Source organism: Rana temporaria, chromosome 1 (assembly GCF_905171775.1).
Source record: "Rana temporaria chromosome 1, aRanTem1.1, whole genome shotgun sequence".
In the NCBI taxonomy this organism is placed as follows: Eukaryota; Metazoa; Chordata; class Amphibia; order Anura; family Ranidae; genus Rana; species Rana temporaria.
The window spans coordinates 527422919-527435446 of NC_053489.1; positions in this window are offsets into that span (position 1 = coordinate 527422919).

Below are 12528 nucleotides of genomic sequence, written 5' to 3' on the forward strand. Positions count from 1 at the left end.
GGCCCTCATCTGGGTGACACCTGCAGAGGGGTGACACCATTCCGAGGGTGGTGGAGCTGCAGAGGGTCCTGGGTCCTGGGGGCATGGCTCTTTTCAACCGGAACATGCCGGCGCTGCGCTAGCCCTCAGTGAGACTGCTCAGTCTGATGGAAGGGGGTGGTTTGTCCTGAGGATTGGTCCGCACTTATGGGGGGTTTGTTCTAAGGGGGGTCTGTGCTGATGGAGGGGTTTTTTTTTTCCTGAGATGGTCTGTACTGATGGAGGGGGGTGATTTGTAATGAGGGGGGTCTGTACTGATGGAGCAGGGGGGTGGTTTGTCCTGAGGGGGTCTGTACTGATGGAGGGGGGTGGTGTGTCCGGAGGGGGATCTGTACCGATGAAAGGGGGGTGGTTTGTCCTGAGGGGGGACTGCACTGATGGAGGAGGTGGTTTGTCTTGAGGTAGAGTCTGTACTGATGGAGGGAGATGGTTAGTCCTGAGGGGGGTCTGTACTGATGTAGGGGAGTGGTTTGTCCTGAGGGGGGTCTGTACTGATAAGGGAGGTGGTTTGTCTTCAGGGGGGTCTATACTGATGGGGTGGTGGTTTGTCCTGAGGGGGGTCTGTACTGATGGAGGGGGTGGTTTGTCCTAAGGAGGCCTCTGTACTGATAGAGGGGTGTGGTTTTTCCTGAGGGGCATCTGTACTGATGGAGGGGGTGGTTTGTCCTGAGGGGGTCTGTACTAATGGGGGTGGTGGTTTGCCTGAAGGGGGTGGTTTGTTCTGAGGTGGGGTCTGTACTGATGGAGGGGAGTGTTTTTTCCTGAGGAGGGATCTGTACTGATGGAGGGGGTGGTTTGTCCTGAGGTGGGGTCTGTACTGATGGAGGGAGGTGGTTTGTTCTGAGGTGGGGTCTGTACTGATGGAGGGGAGTGGTTTGTCCTGAGGAGGGATCTGTACTGATGGAGGGGGGTGGTTTGTCCTGAGGTGGGGTCTGTACTGACGGAGGGGGGTGATCTGTGCTAAGGGGGTCTTTACTGATGGAGGGGGTTGGTTTGTACTAAGGGGGGGTCTGTACTGATGGATGGGGAGGTCTGTACTGAGGAAGGGGGGTCTATACTGATGGAGGTAGGGTCTATACTGATGGAGGGGGGTCTATACTGATGGAGGGCGGTCTATACTTAGTGGAGGGGGATCTGTACTGAGGGAGGACTATAATTGGTGGAGGGGGGGTCAGTACTGATGGAAGGGGGTCTATACTTAATGGAGGGGGGTCTGTACTTAAGGAGGGGAGTCTGTACTGAGGGGCAACTATAGTTGGTTGAGGGGGGATGACAATATGTTTTACCACACTGGTTGAGACCAACCCTAGTGATGTCACTAGCTATAGACTATAATGTAAATTGTGTTGCAAATCCTACCTGTGTCCAAATCAACACTACTTTATAGTAAGGCCCCTTTCACACTACCACTACTTCAAAGTCCCGCAATTTTTGCCATGATTTTAAGGACTGCCTGTTTAACTCACATCAAAGACGGACTAAAGTAGTGCAGGGACTACTTTGAAGTCCTACTAATATGAATGGTTGTCATTGGAAATCATGGGGAACAACTTGTCATGCGACTTTGCAGTCCCAAGTCGCAGGACAAGTCGTACAAGTGTGAAAGTGGCCTTAAAGAAGTTAAATAATAATCCTTTGCTAGTTAAACTTGTGTGCATAACATCACTGTTCCTCCCTGTTACATAGACAGCCACTCTCACTGAAGTAGCACTGAAGTAGTATCAAATCGTTACAAATCTCATAGAAGTAGTGCTGAAGTAGCGGTTGAAGTCGGGCTTTAAATCGTGTGACCACAGGCTTAAAGCCGTTCCTCAGCCAGGTTTCAAAAAATTAAACATCAGCAGCTACAAATACTGTAGCTGCTGACTTATTAAAAGAACGCATACCTGTCCAGGGATCCATCGCCGCCCAGTTCTTCACCAGTCCCTGGCACCGACATGTTTGGTGTGCAAAGCCAGCTGTGACTCCTTGCGGGGGGTTGAGAGTTCATATAGCAGAATTTCCCCTTTTGGGTGAAGTTACGCTTTAACTAACAAAAAAACAAATCACATATTCATGTCTAGGAAAAATGCCATGGGTAGAGAGGGGAGTGCATGCCTCCCAACAGGGTTGCCAACTTTCAGTAAATTTATGAACAGTTTGTAAAATCCATACTTTTTGCATCTGTCCTTGAATTTCCATTACAGCAGTGGTGGCTTGTGCTCAAAACTTTTGGGGGGGCGAAAAAAAACTGAAAAAAAACCCATCAATTGCCGCCACTGTGCCCATCAAACACCATCAGTTTGCCCCCTCAAATGCAGCCAGTTTCCCCCCCAAATACAGCCAGTTTCCCCCCCACCCGGCACTGACCTTTTTAGGGTCAGCGCCGTCCTCTGCGTCCTTGATGTCTTCTCCCGTCCTCTATGTCATCTCTGCTATGATTGGACGCCTGATAGGCGTCCAATCACAGCACCTGTCGCTTTATCCAATCAGGTGACGGGAAACCAGAACCGGTCCACCTGATTGGCTGAGAGGCGGGTCAGTGTTAGGGAAGTGATTCCATAACACAGCATTGTTTAAACAGGGAACGCACAGCCGTGCACCCTCTGTTTAACCATTTGAAAGCCGATTAGAGCCCAGAGGCTCTAATCAGGAAGCCTAATAGAGCCTCTCGCTCTAATCAGGCACTTCAAAAACACACCCACAGCTGTAATTCAGATGGCCGGCGCTCAACAGAGGGCCAGGCACCTGAATAGTGGGTGGTAGCGACGACAATAGATATATTCATGCAATGCATGAATATATCTATTGTTAAGTGACGGGTGCAGGAGAGAGGGGGCGGCGCTCCTGTGCCCACTATGGACGCACTGCCACTGCATTACGGACATGCATGCTGCATGTCCATAACTGACATTCATGGACAGATGCAACAATTATGGATTTTACAAACTGTAAATTTACTGAAAGTTGACTCCCAACATTTTGAGATGGGAATGAGGGTCACCTACTAGAAAATGTATGTAGGCATAGGATACACCCCCGGCCCATACCCCTTTTCTACCACTACTATTCCTTTATATTGGCTTTTAAATGTACAAATGCAGCAATTTAGAAATTGTATGAAAGGTTTAGCACCGGGAAACACTTTTTGAATGAAAAAATTGAATTTCATATACAACTATATAGATCAGCCCAAAACGAGGGACAAATGAGGAGGAAAGAGGGACTAAGCCCAGGTTCACACTGGGCTGCGGGAGTGAAGCCGTGCGGGTTCAGCTGAACTCGCACAATTTCACTCCCGCTGGCAGTAGGGTTGCCAACTCATCCCTTTAAAACAGAACACATATTAATTACACAGGTTCTGTGGCTGATTAAGGAGGTAATTAAACTCACTTGGTGCCTTATTTGCATTAAATTAGCCTCAGAACCTGTGTAATTCATATGTGTTCTGTTTTAAAGGGATGAGTTGGCAACCCTAGCTGGCAGTCCCGATTTCGGCCGTGATTTCAGAGACATCTGTGCAGGTTTCTGCACAGATGTCAATGTAAATCGCGGCCCGAAATCGCAAAAAGTAGTACAGGAACTACTTTTTGAAATCGGTGCAGCGCCACACATGCGGCATCGCGCCGATTAGGACGGTGCCATTGCCGACAATTGCCGGCAAATGCTGCCGATTTGAGATGTGATTTGACATCTCAAATCGCATCTCAAATCGTACCAGTGTGAACCAGGCCAGAGGGACATTGGTCCAAATCAGGGACAGTTGGGAGCTATGGGAGGGGTAACAATAGCTCCCCTTCTGTTCTGGTGATACGGTTTTGCCAGAGAGGAAGTGAGGGAAAATCTGCAACAGGGAAACAGGCGACAATAAAAAGCTGCCACACCTGCCTTTAATTAATTAATTGCTGCTTATGTCCAGAATGGGAGGTTTGTTCAATCAGAGTTTGGAATCCTACTATACAGAGGGGCCTTGATGAGGCAAGGTGATGTGCAAGTATATGAAACTAACACATCTGTTTTTAATACGTAGAGTTTAAGGCGTGTTGGATTTCTTTAATTTGGAATTATATGGTGCCACCTTTAGTTATGCCCCCTTCTCTACTAATTGTGAGTGACAGTCTGGGGCAGGATAAAATGTTAGCCTCCGCTGACTAAAAATGTATTGCTTCTTCTGCCTGTGCTGCTGTAAGAGCGTTCCTCTCACTTTCTGTCTGGAGAAATTGTTGTCACTAAAACGAGAAGTAAGCTGAAATCTTCTTAACAGAGCCCCGAGTAGCAGTAAAAATTTAACAGGGTTTTATATCTTTCCTATCTCTATCCAAAACTAAAGAAACCTGCCTGGTTAAGCTTTAGGGCCCATTTACACAGTTGTTTTTAATGCAGGTTATCCAACACATTAAAATGCATGTGTCATGGCTCTGCATGTCTAATGGAGCCAGTTCACACATCCCCGGGGCGGATGCCGAGCAGCTTGCACAGGAGTCCTGTGCATCTTTGGCTCAGTTTCAGGGCTGAATTCAGGCAAAAATCGAGCCCTGAAACAGGGAACACACTGGACCCCTGCTGTGAGCCACGGAGGTGTGAACCCAGCCTTAAAGCGGGGGTTCACCCGCACATGACACTTTTTACCCTTAGCTTCATGCTCGTTTTGTCTAGGGGAATCGGCTAGTTGTTTTAAAATATGAGCTGTACTTACCGTTTACGAGATGCATCTTCTCCGCCGCTTCTGGGTATGGGCTGCGGGACTGGGCGTTCCTATTTTGATTGACAGTCTTCCGAGATGCTTCCGACGGTCGCATCCATCGCGTCACGATTTTCCGAAAGAAGCCGAACATCGGTGCGCAGGCGCAGTATAGAGCCGCACCGACGTTCGGCTTCTTTCGGCTACTAGTGACGCGATGGATGCGACCGTCGGAAGCCTCTCGGAAGACTGTCAATCAAGAAGGAACGCCCGCTCCCGAAGACCCATACCCGGAAGCGACGGAGAAGATGCATCTCGAAAACGGTAAGTACAGCTCATATTTTAAAACAACTAGCCGATTCCCCTAGACCAGTGGTTCTCAACCTGGGGGTCGGGACCCCCTCGGGGGTCGAATGACGATTTGCCAGGGGTCACCAAATCCTGGGCTGTTCCTGAACCTCGCACCACTCTCCCAGCCCTTTTGCAGCCACCCATTCAGTTCACGGCATGGCTGGGGGGCAGAGAATAGAGGTCAGCTGACTGGTGAGGAATGTGAAGTGGGAGGGGCTGGTGGAGACCCTATCTCCTGATTTTGGCATAGGTGTCACTGCTGCGATACACTACAAAGTTGGAGACACAGTGAGTAACACTACCTGTGATTATAGTTGCCATTAAAAGTCCCCACTACAGTTCTCGGATCAGCAGATGACCTTGATCAAGAGCACCTAAGTTGGCTGATCAGAACTCTCCTCCAGCATTGCCACTCATTCCAACTCCCCGCCAGCTCTGCCACTGATCCCACCCCCCGCCAGCTCTGCCACTCATCCCATTCCCCCCACCACCCCACCAAGGAGTACGAGAAGGAATAAAAATAGAGAATACATGGAAGGTAGAGGAAAAGAGGGGGGGGGGGGACAAAGAAAAAGGGAGAGAAAGAATAACAGAAAGAACAAGAAACACGGCTAGAGAGAGGGATGGAGGTAAAAAAACAGGAAATTACGATAGAGAGAAATAATAGGCAAAGAAAGGAGAATAATGGGCCAAATTCTCAAAAATCGTGCTTAACTTAACTTTAGGGAGTTAAGTTACACTGCCGCAATTTTCCGAAATTAAGTACCGATTCTCAAAGCACTTACCCGGAAAATTGCGGCAGCGCAACTTAACTCCGTCCGTGGCAAGACGTTCCTAGTTTAAATGGGCGATTCCCATTTAAATTAGGCGCGCTCCCGTGCCGGACGTACTGCGCATGCGTGTGACGTAATTTTTCCCGACGGGCAGCGCGCGAACGTAATTTACGCCAGGCTTTGTGGATCGCGACGGGACAATAAAGTTGCGTCGAAAAAAAAAAAAAATACGCGCCGGGAAAAAAAATTCAAATTTAAAAAAAAATCGCGGCGATCGAAAAAAAAGTCTGATTTTACATGGTGTACTAAATTTACACATTGTAAAACCAGACCTAGTTTTGCGCAAGCAAATCGTAACTTACGCAGAAACCACAATGCTTAAAAGCTTTGTGGATCTGCTTAAGTCCTCATTTGCATACGCAAAGCGGCATTTCAATGAGAAATGCCCCCAGCGGCGGATGCGGTACTGCATCCTAAGATCTGACAGTGTGAGGCCCCGTACACATGGCCGAGGAACTCGACGTGCCAAACACGTCGAGTTCCTCGGTGAGTTCAGGGATGAAGCCGCCGAGGAGCTCGGCGGGCCGCCTTCTCCCATAGAACAACGAGAAAATAGAGAACATGTTCTCTATTTTCTCGACGAGTTCCTCGGCGGCTCCATCGGGCCAAAAGTGTACAGACGACAGAGTTTCTCGGCAGAATCCGGCTCTGACCGAGTTTCTCGGTGAATTCTGCCGAGAAACTCTGTCGTGTGTACGAGGCCTAAGTGTCTTACAGATGTCAGATCTTCTGCCTAACTTTGGAAAAATCCTTTTGAGGATCGTTTCCAAAGTTAGGCACAGGGATACGCAGGCTGAACAGCAGTTCCGCCTGCGTATCTCCTTTGAAGATTTGGCCCAAAGAGTGGTACATCCTAAAATGTACCATAAGGGTTTTTTATACTGTATGAGTGGAAGGGACTCTGGGAGCGCTAAATGTCCATGGGTTAAAGGTGCTGACAACCCACGTTACAAAAAAAAATTCTGTTAGGGGTCCCCACAACTTGGGAAACGCTACCAAGGGGTCACGGTATTGGAAAGGTTGAGAACCACTGCCCTAGACAAAGCGAGCATGAAGCTAAGGGGATTGTTTGAAAAAACTGTTTTATGGGTGAACTCCCGCTTTAAGCACATTGGGAGGCCTATAGAATGCAAAAGCCGCACATAAAATGCATTTTAAATAAGTGGTGACATGTATTTACAAGTCTTGATTAACCACTTCCAGACCACCCAAATACTGCGAAAGGGCGGCCCGGCTGCGTGAAATGACGTACCAGTACATCGATTCGTGCATTAAATACTGTGGGCGTGCTTGGGTCCCGCAGACTCAATGTCCACCGGCAAAACCCACGATCACTCCACAGAGGCAGAACAGGGGTCTGCCTATGTAAACAAGGCGGATCCCTGTTCTGACAGGGGGCAACAGAGATCAGCTGTTCCAAGTAATCAGGAACAGCGATCTGTGTTGTCCCAGCAAGCCCATCCCCCACACAGTTAGAATACACCCAGGAAACACAGTTAACCCTTTGATCGCCCCAAGTGTTAACCCCTTCCCTGGCAGTGTCATTTATACATTGAGCAGTGCATTTTTTTTTTTTTTTTGTTCAGCACTGATCACTGTATTGGTGTCAGTGGTCTCCAAAAAGTGCTACTTAGGGTCATATTTGTTCACCTCAATGTCACTATTACCAGTAAAAAAGTCCTTAAATCTATCCCCTATTTTGTAGACGCTATAACTTTTGCGCAAACTCATCACTATACTATAAAAATATGTAGAAGAATACATATTGGCCTAAACTGATGAATACATTTGTTTTTTTTGTTTTTTTATTTTGGGATATGTATTATAGCAAAAAAGTAAAAACTTTATTTTTATTTTAAAATTATTGTTTATTTTTGTTTATAGCGCAAAAAATTGAAACCGCCAAAAGAAAGCTCTATTTGTGTGGAAAAAAAAAAGACAATAATTTTGTTTGGTTACAACGTCGCACGACGTGCAATTGTCAGTTAAAGCAATGCAATATCCCCAAAAGAAAGCTCTATTTGTGGGGAAAAAAAAGACAATCATTTTGTTTGGTTACAACGTCACACGACATGCAATTGTCAGTTAAAGCAACGCAGTGCCATATCGCAAAAAAATGGCCTGGTCATTAAGGGGGTAAATCCTTCCAGGGCTGAAGTGGTTAATGGCTGTTACTACTCTCTACCCTAAATTCCTAATTTAGAAACACATTGAAAAGTCAAAACGCACAAGTCATTGTCCGAAGGAACAAATGACAACGCACATGCCTAAGGCCGCGTACACACGGTCGAACATGTCCGCTAAAAACTGGTCCCCGGACCAGTTTCCACGGACATGTACGGCCTAGCGGACAGGTTTCCAGCGGACAAAAGTTTCTTAGCAAGCTAAGAAACTTGTCCGCTGGAAACATGTCCGTCGGACATGTCCGATGGTTAGTACACCTAATCGGACATGTCCGCTGGTTATGACGTGTAACCAGCGTCCCGAAATCCCGCGCATGCGTCGAATTGATTCGACGCATGCGTGGAAGCATTGCACTTCCGTGTTTGAGAACGTCCGCGGGGATTTTGGTCTGATGGTGTGTACACACATCAGACCAAAAGCTCCCAGGAGACATGTCCGATGAAAACGGTCCGCGGACCGTTTTCATCGGACATGTCTCCTCGTGTGTACGGGGCCTTAGTGCCAGTTCACATTACAGCGAACATTTTTTTACAGCGAACAAAGCAAACAGTAAAAGTTAAATATTTTTTTAAATCGTCCGCCTTTTTTGTTCATAGCACAAAAAAATAAAACTGCAGAGTTGATCAAATACCACCGCCGTACAACCGCGCAATTGTCAGTTAAAGAGACGCAGTGCCGTATTGCAAAAAATTGCCTGGTCATTGAGGGGTTAAATCCTTCCGGGGCTGAAGTGGTTACGTGTACATTGAAGCAGCTGGTATCCTTAAAAAAATACAAATATATCTACTCCAGTAATGATATCTGTTACCAGCAGACTAACACAGAGATCACAGGTTTATTTTAGAAAGCCATGGCGTTATTCTGGAATAAATAAATCCTCAATGTAAGTAGGTTAGACGCATAGATGGAATAGACAAATGACATGGATAATATGAGAAATAGGATGATTAATCCCTGTCAGAACCAATGTCTTATAATCAATTACAACCTGCTTGTATTACAACCCAGATTATTATCCGTAGTTGAAGTAGCATATTCTGCTGAATATTATACGAAACATGTAAATAACTTCTTCCGTTGCATAGTCTTGGCTCTTAACAAGTAATTCTGTCCATAAAGCTGGCCACAGATTGGTAGAATTTCCAACGAAAATTCTCATTACATCTGTGGGCCAAATCGATGTTTGTTTTCGACCACAGCAACGAAAAAATTCGAAGCAGCAGGATGGAAAATGTGTATGTGGTTTTCATTTGGTAAAGTCTATTCGTTCCAAAATTAAATGTTAAAAGCAAATAAAATCTTTAGAACAATTGAATGTTCTGAGAAGTTTCGTATGAATTTTCCTACATTATACAATTGTCTTGTACAGATTTACCAAAACAATATAATAGGAGGTCAAACCTAAACACTTTTAATTTGTATGCAATCAGGCAGCTCCTTGCACTACGTAGTTACAGGTAAATCTAAAGGAAATTGAGTAAGAAAATTGTATAGTGTATGACCAGCCAACTTTTTCTAGGAAGTTTTTGTTTGATATTCTATTCATCTATGGCTAGCTTAACTTCTTGTCGTTATACGGTGGCAGGTCGGCTCTCCTGCACAAATCCCCATAGCCGTACGGCGGCTTGCGCAGGCGCGATAGCGAGTGGACGCGTGCTCCCGGACGCTGCATGCTGCGGAAGCAAGCCCGCGGGTCGGGCGGACTCTATGTCAGCCGGCGACCTGCGATTGCCTATTACAGAGGCAGAACGCCTTTGTAAACAAGGCGATTCCACGTTCTGACAGGTGACATGACAGGGATCTACTGTTCAGTGATCTCTGTCATGTTCCAGTAAGCCCATTCCCCCTACAGTTAGAACACACATAGGGAACACATGTAACCCCTTGATCGCCCCCTAGTGTTAACACCTTCCCTGCCAGTGACATTTACAGGCATACCCCGCTTTAAGGAAACTCACTTTACATACACTCGCGAGTAAGGACATACTTGTGAGTGTATGTAAAGGGCCTCACAAGTACTGTACAGACATTTTGCAGTCACAGTAGAAGGAGCTGAAGCTCAGAGCATAGCCTGCCCTGTTCCAGTATGCCCCTGACACCCCCACTATAGCCCCTGAGACCTTAACTACAGCCCCCTGATCCCCCACTACACCCTAGAAGTGAAAAAGGGTATTGTTTCACTTTAAGTACATTTTCGTTTTACATATATGCTCTGGTCCCTTTGTGTACCTAAAAGTGGGGCATGCCTGTACACTGTAATCAGTGGCTGTTTATAGCACTTATAGCTGTATAAATGTAAATTGGTCCCAAAAAAGTGTCAAGTGTCCGATCTGTCCGCAGCAATGTCACAGTCTCGCTTTTTTTTTGGGTATAGCATTGCACGACCGCACAATTGCCAGTTAAAGCAACGGCAGTGCCATATCACTTGAAGTGGTTTAGCAATACAAGTTCTTCAGTCCTGCAATGCAGACTTACAGTAAGGCATCATTTTTTTTTGTTTTTGTTTATGTAGCGATCACCCCTGAAGGAGCCGCTGATAATAGATGGGATGGCAGATTTACCTCATGGCTCTCTCCAAACGTCTAGGGATGAATGATCCATACAGCAGCAGTACAGGAATGTCCACGAATAAATGTCTTTTTATGTGCTCTTTATTACCCAGCCGGGTAAAAACAGTAAACGGGTGATGGAAGGGATAGAGGTGAGAAGGAGAACAGCAGATTCAGGCATAGTATCTGAAACAATCCTGTTCCCATGCGTAACACTCTTACACCACTCCTGCCTGAGTGGGCTTAGCGTGCCCGGATAGGCCTCTCTGACCCAGCAGCCGGAACACCGCTCAAATCTCTTTAGAAGAAAGTCTCTGCCACAGATCCTTTTTGAATGAATGTCAGAGAGAATCCTCTGCCAAAGGCCCTCTTGAATGAAGATACCGAGTTAACCCTCCTAGGTAAAGTTACGCCTGGATCCTCTTAACGTCGCCACAGGTACCGACTGAAAGAGGAATCGATCCTTCAGTGTCCAGTCACCTCGTTCCCCGGTGGTTCGTCAGAATCCTATTGGACCGCCAGCCTCTCATTGGCGCTCCTCAGATGGACTCCCCACCGAACAGCTAAACTTGCTTGGGATCTTCAAAAGTGGGAACCTAGTCGACTACTGAGTTCCCTTCCTGCTTGAATGCTCCGGACCAACTTAGGCTCAAAACCAGGAACACTGCATAGCACGCACACTCCGGCCAGGTAGGCCATAACGCTGAGCGCCGTGATGTGGCCACCCTGAAGGTGGGTGCCACACCAGAAGAAGACCCCCTAAAATGGCGTCTGTTCCATAAGTACCCCCTCCCAGCATGCCCAGCGAGGCCCAAAAACCTCCTGATTGGCCGCTGGGAGAGAACACCCAAGCCCTGACTCCACTGGTGCCACCTGTCGCCCCGGGGTGGGATAACAGAATGAGCCCACAGTACAGCCAAGCTGAAACAGAGACCACTTTCTAGAATTGAAATTGGAATCAGAGTCACTTACACTCTGATTGTCCCTTAAATTTTGTCAGCACCGGTACTTAGAAGTAACCCAGCGCTACATTTATTATTCAACCAGCTGGCTGAATGAAAAAAAAAATTATCCTATTCCCCCATCCACACACTCAAAGTGGATGGAGAAATCCTTCCCACTGTGGTTTTGTACTCTGACACTGGGAAGCCTTCCCCGCCACCAGAATACAATGATCATTGTTGCTAGCCATAGCAGGTGGCACTGATCATTCGGTAAAAACCCAACAAGCTGGTTGTACAAAAGTCAATCGGGTCCCAACCATAATAATGGGAGCCGTACAGAGGACGGGTCCCAACCATAATAATGGGAGCCGTACCGAGGACTGGAGCTGAACGGGGAGAGCCGCATGTAAACACGGCTTCCCCGTTCTTCACTGTGGCGGCTGCATCGAACGTGTCATCCCTTTTATAGGGAGACACAATCGATGACATCACTCCTACAGCCACACCCCCCTACAGTTGTAAACACACACTAGATGAAACATAACTCCTTCAGCGCCCCCTGTGGTTAACTCCCAAACTGCAACTGTCATTTCCACAATAAACAATGCATTTTAAATGCATTTTTTGCTTTGAAAATGACAATGGTCCCAAAAATGTGTCAAAATTGTCCGAAGTGTCCATCATAATGTCGCAGCCACGAAAAAAATCGCTAATCGCCGCCATTAGTAGTAAAAAAAAATCATAAAAACGAAATAAAACTATCCCCTATTTTGCAAACGCTATAAATTTAGCGCAAACCAACCGATAAACGCTTATTGCGATATTTTTTTTTTACCAAAAATATGTAGAAGAATACGTATCGGCTTAAACTGAGGGAAAAAAATTTTTATATATGTTTTTGGTGGATATTTATTACAGCAAAAAGTAAAAAATATTGCATTTTTTTCAAAATTGTCGCTCTATTTTTG